The sequence below is a fragment of the Otolemur garnettii genome, unplaced genomic scaffold (genome assembly GCF_000181295.1).
Source record: "Otolemur garnettii isolate 467f Iridium unplaced genomic scaffold, OtoGar3 scaffold00104, whole genome shotgun sequence".
Lineage (NCBI taxonomy): Eukaryota > Metazoa > Chordata > Mammalia > Primates > Galagidae > Otolemur > Otolemur garnettii.
The window spans coordinates 6052691-6058889 of NW_003852499.1; positions in this window are offsets into that span (position 1 = coordinate 6052691).

Consider the following 6199-nt stretch of genomic DNA (forward strand, 5'->3'; position numbering starts at 1 on the left):
AAAAAAAAAAAAAAAAGTGAGGATGTGGGGACATAGGTATTGTGGTATAATGGAAACTCCCATACACAAAACTCTCTGTGTGTTCATGTATATATGTGTGGAGAGGGATGGAGACAGAAAGAGAGATTATACTTGAATCAACCCTGAATCAGTAATCTTTGGATTATTAGACAAAGTGTCAATTTGTTTAATAGATGATTCAGATATAATAATTTTCATTTTTAGGGAAGGGGCATTAATATTTACTAAGCACATACTCTAGGACAGGTCCTTTCATGTATATTATCTTCGTCAACCCTTGACAACTCTGTGAAATGAGTATTGTTATTCTCATTTTTTTCTGATTTTGAGAGAGTTACTACAATTCAGAGATATTAACATAACCAGGATTTGGGTGGCGCCTGTGGCTCAGTGAGTGGGGCCCTGGCCCCATATGCCGAGGGTGGTGGGTTTGAGCCCAGCCCCGGTCAAGTTGCAACAAAAAAATAGCTGGGTGTTGTGGCTACTCGGGAGGCTGAGGCAAGAAAATTGCCTTAAGCCCAGGAGTTGGAAGTTGCTATGAGCTGTGATGCCACAGCACTCTACCAAGGGCAAGAAAGTGAGATTCTGTCTCTAAAAAAAAAAAAAAAATAACCAGGATTTTATGTAGAAAGCAGAGAAGGAAGAATTTGAACTCATCTTGCTCTCACACCAAAACCCATGCTCTTATCATGTCCCCATGTCAAAGCAGACTTAGGTTCAAATTACAACCGTCATACTTATTAGCTATGTGACCTTGGGCAAGTTTTTTAACTCCTCTGAAGTTCAACTGCCTTATATTAACATAAGGATAATGACAGAAAATGAAATTCTTAAGGGGATTAGAGCTTATACCTCAGGGTTTTGGGGTTGCAAAAAACAGAAATATAGAGTCTAGGGCTAACTTTAGGGAAAAGTGGAAAGAATTTACTAGAAAAATATGAATTAGCTGATGTAAATGAACAAAGAGGGCCTGGCATGTTAGCTCACGCCTGTAATCCTAGCATTCTAGGACGCTGAGGTGGGAGGATTGCTTGAGCTCGAGTTCAAGACCAGACTGAGCAAGAGCAAGATCCTATCTCGACAAGAAATAGAAAAAAATTAGCCAGTTGTGGTGGCAGGTGTCTGTAGTCCAGCTTCTCAGGAGGTTGAGGCAGGAGGATCACTGGATCCCAGGAGATAGAGGTTGCAGTGAGCTATGACACTATTGCACTCTAGCCTGGGTGACAGAACAAAACTCTTTCTCCAAAAAAACAAAGACAAAACAAAACCAAAAGGTCAGCACAGTGGCTCACATCTGTAATCCTAGCACTCTGGGAGGCTGAGGTGGACAGATCGCTTGAGCTCATGAGTTTGATATGAGCTTGAGCAAGAGTGAGACCCCTGTGTCTACTAAAAACGAAAAACTGAGGCAAGAAGATCACTTGAGCCCAAGAGTTTGTGGTTGCTGTGAGGTGTGATGCCACGGCACTCTACCAAGGGTGACAAAGTGAGTCTCAAAACAAAAACGAAAATGAACAAAACATAGTCAGGTCTTGGGAAAGATAAAAACTACGGTAGCTAAGAGGAGTTAGAGAATAGAGAGGTAACTGGTTTCCCTTTTCGTGGTATTCTTGACTGGATGAATCAGCTGTGATTTCTTTCAGTTCTGTGTCTCTTTGCTTAACATTTAAATTCCAGGAAGAGAGGTCAGACTGCACTAGGCTGGGCCATGTTCCACCTGCCTTGTGGATAGAGAGCAAGGTGCCTTGGTGCACAAGCCTACCAGTAGGGCAGTGCAGGGAGTGGGCAAAAACAGTTCCCACAGGAGAAGATGTAGGTCCTGCTGTAGGGCCTAGCACTCTTGCTTGGCAGGAAAAAGCTGCAGATGTCCCTGCCCAGGACCCAGCACACTGTGGCTCAGTAAATGCTTATTTTGGTTTCACATCCCCTCCTGCAAGGTGGCATACCTAGACCAGTAAATTGCAGTGTAACAGTGCATCTTAAAATTATATCTCAATATTGTATGTGTGTCCTATTACGACAAATATAGAAGATGGTATTTGAACAGCACCCTGGGGTGAGCTGACATGGATGCTTCTGCAAGCAGAGGCTGATTAGGAGGTTCTGGCACTTCCTGGCAGCTCTGGAAGCTAAGGGTATCCATACATCACATCCATTAGTGACCCAGAGGTGGGAAAGCTCACTTTCTCCGGTAGAATTTTAGGCAGCCTGCCATTCCCTTCTCCTCCCTTCCTCTTCCTTCCCCCTGGAGTGTTTAATGAGCCTCCCAGCAGGCCTGGGGAGTAGAGTCAGCAATAGTATCTCTGCCTGGACTCCACCCATTGTCAACTGTCTTCTGCCCACTCACTCCTGAGGGCTTCATAGGCAGGAATTCAAGATTTTCAGGAAATAAAAGTAACTTCTTATCTCCATGGGATTAGAGACATCTGGCCCAAGGTGCCTAGACTATCTTGGAGGCTTTATTTTTCTGCATACTTGTCAGTTTCAGTATTGATTATTAAGGTCAATGATTGTGCTGTGATACACCGCCTGGAGGCACTCTACTCTTGTTGCATGTAGAGTGGGTTTTGAAGCAGGGCAAAGGCGACACTGAAGACTTGGGTGATATCAGGGAGGTAGTCAGAGGTCCTAAATGATTATGAAAGAGATAAGGGTGTTCTTCTTGATTCTTTTTCTTTTGTGTGTATGTGTGTGGGGGCTGTTGTTTTAAAATATTATTTTTTTTCTTCTTACAAAAGTAGGTTCCATGATCCATCCTCTCCCCAAATAGAAAAGCACAAATAAGCAAAAAGAAGATAATTTAAAACACCCAGATCTCCACCCATGCCTCTATTCATCTAGATGTTAACAAGTTAGTATTTATCCTTCCAAATTCCCTTTCTTTCAAACTCTGAGCTGCTTCGTCCCCAAGACAGTGAAGTGCTTCTCCTGAAAAGTTCCTGAAGTGGGGTAGAAAGGCTGCCCCTTCTCTGTGAGTGGGAACTACTGTGTTTCCCCGAAAATAAGACACTGTCTTATACTTATTTTTTTCTCAAGAAGACACACTAGGGATTATTTTCAGGGGATGTCTTCCTCTTCACACTGAAATGCATGGTGTGGCTATGCAGATACAAGGCATAGCCACACCCATCACTAGGTCTTATTATCAGGGTAGGGTTTATATTTAACAAATGCATAGAAATCTTGCTAGCACTTATTTTTTTGGTAGATCTTCTTTTGGGGAAACATGGTAAGACAAGAAAAAAGGCTCACTTTTTTTCTTTTTTTGGAGACAGAGTCTCAAGCTGTTTCCCTGGGTAGAGTCCTGAGGCATGATGGACTCAAGTGATCCTCTTGCCTCAATTTTTTTATTTTCAGTAGAGACAGTGTCTTGCTTTTGCTCAGGCTGGTCTTAAACTCATGAGCCCAAGCAATCCACCTGCCTCGGCCTCCCAGAGTGCTAGGATTACAGGTGTGAGCCACCACACCTGACCAGGAGACTCACTTCTTGGAATTCCTTTTTTCATCTCCCCATGATGAAATCCTACTTTTTTTTGAAAGACCACTTGAATACCCCCTCTCCCATAAAACTTATCTGTGAGATAGAAACCTTCTAGTCTCAGGAGATGGTGCTTTCCACCTCACAAAGACTCTCTATCCATGTCTCACTTTCACTGTACTATTGTTAGCTACTTGAGGTCAGATCCTGTCTAACTGTTGCTGGTACAGCTCTGAGCACCCAGACGAGTGCCTCACCCATCTCGGACACCCAGGGAGGAATGAATGAAAAAGAATCAGAGATTCAAATCAAACAGAAGTTCACATGATCTCAAATGCAAATAAAGAAAAAGATTGCTCTTTGGAGTCCTGTGTATGCCCTTACGAGGTGGAGGACAAAGGACTGTTTGACATGTTTCCCTTCCCTACAAAAGGTGGATCCCTTTGGATGTGTCTTTTCTTAAACTGAAAATGCCAATTTGTATGCCAGTGGTTTCGGGTTTGTTAGGTCCATTCTGAGGCTTTATCAGGGCATCTTCTGTCATTATTCTATTTCCTAAATGTGTAGTGTCATATGTTCTCTCCCCTTCCCCCCACCCCTGCTTTCCTTCTGTGTGTTTTCTTTTATAATTGAAAACAGAGCTGTGTAAAATAAGTCATACTCAAATAGAAACCAATTGGGCTGAACTTGGCCTTTGCCACATGTAATTTTGTAGCTACCGATTTTATTTTGAAGAGCAGTATGTTTGAGGAGTGGAGGAAGGTGTAAGATTGGTGAGATTGATGGCTTCTTCCCTGCTTCACTGCAAAGGGAACCAATCATTAGGGTAAATTTACTTGTTTTAGTTCCGCAATGTATAGTGTTTAGTTCTGTCCAATGCAGGGCACAGAGCCTTAAGGCTTGTGCTCAAAAATCTAAGTCTTCTGTTTGTGTGTATGAGTTTGGTTTTTTGTTTGTTTGTTTGTTTTTTTTTTTTTTGTAGCTTTCTCTTAACTATAGCTGTACGTGAAGATAAAAGTCCAGAAAAAAACCCTGTTGGCAAAATTTGCTGTGTTTCTTGGAGACTTTCAAAAACTCAGTCTGAATGGGCTTAGGGAAGAATCTTCCGGCAAGTTATAGCAGGGCTCTAGGAATCTCTGTTTTGATGATGATTATGATGTGGTGATTCTAGATTTTATTTTCTGGTGGCTTTGGTGACTAGAGACGTCCTTCACATAGTCTCATCTAGTTTTTGCCTGGTTTCACTACATAGAATTTCTGGCTACTACAGAACATACATATGCCAGTGAGATAGGGGAAACACCTTCCAGTTTTTTGCCATAGTATTATGAAAAATTGAGACGGAAGTAGATTTGCAATTTTGTCAAGTTGTATTTAATTTCCTTCCTCTTGGCAGGGTAAAAACTTGTAGTAAAATATGTATCTAATTTTCCACCCTCACTATAAGATGTTAGCCTAGAGACCAACCCCAGAACGCAGGATGTCATTTTCCAGCCCTGGGACATCCCAATCCATGGATGCCCTTAACTTTCTTCTGGAAGACTGAGTTGGTCCCAAATCACTGTAGAAGAGGGACATGAACATCACCCTTTCATATCCCATGTCTTCAGTTAGACCATATGACAACGGATGCAGCCCGGGAATCAAATCAACCCCCACATTCCTCTTTGACTCTTTTCTCCTATAGATGGATAGGATGGCAGGGCATCCAGGGAGCTGCTAGGTGACATGTGACTTGGGAGTTCATTGGAAGTACCTTAAAGCTGAACCCCATGGGGGTCATGATAAACAGAACTGAGAGCAGTCATGTATGTAATATCTGGACTGCTTGGAAGGAATGGACTGAGTTCCTACTGGACCATGGAATCCATTGACTGCAAGTGTCTCAGTTAGCATCCTCTGCTTTGCCAGCTAGTGACAGAAAGCTGAGCCAACCTGGTTTACATTTAAAAAAAAAAAAAAAAAGGGAATTGATTTTCTTACCTAACTGGCTCCCCAGGAGGCTTCATCTGCGGCTCACAGATGTGAGGAGACCTAGCTTTCCTCTCTCTATTTCTAAACTCCTCCACTTCAGAAAGGCTGAGCATGGCTGCCAGCAGCTCCCACAGCCACCTGCATTCCACATCAAGTCCAGAGAGGGTTGTGGTCAATCCCAACCAAACCACACCCAAACTGGGAATGGGGGAGCAGGGAATTTCTCGATACACTATAATAACTAAAACATTGAGATAATTGTTTTTCATCTGTAAAACTGGCAAGGATTACAAAAAAGAAGTGAAATGCCCAGGATTGTTGAGGGTTCAGACAAATTGTTCCATTTGTCGCTTGCTGGTAGGAATGTAAACTGGTGTAAACTTCCTGAGAGACAATTTAGCAATGTATGTGAGACATTTTAAAAATGTACATACTCTTTGACCAAGCAATTCTATTTCTAGAAATATTAGGAAACAATCATAAATATTTACATTTATGGATAGTACTTGAAGTTGCAAGTTGCTCAGACTGGCCTTGAACTCCCAAGAGCAAGACCCCTGTCTCTAAAAATAGATGGGCGTTGTAGTGGGGGCTTGTAGTCTGAGCTACTTAAGGAGGCCGAGGCAAGAGGATTGCTCAAGCCCAAGAGTTGGAGGTTGCTGTGAGCTATGATGATGCCACAGTACTTTCTCCAGGGTGACAAAGCGAGACACTGTCTCAAAAAAA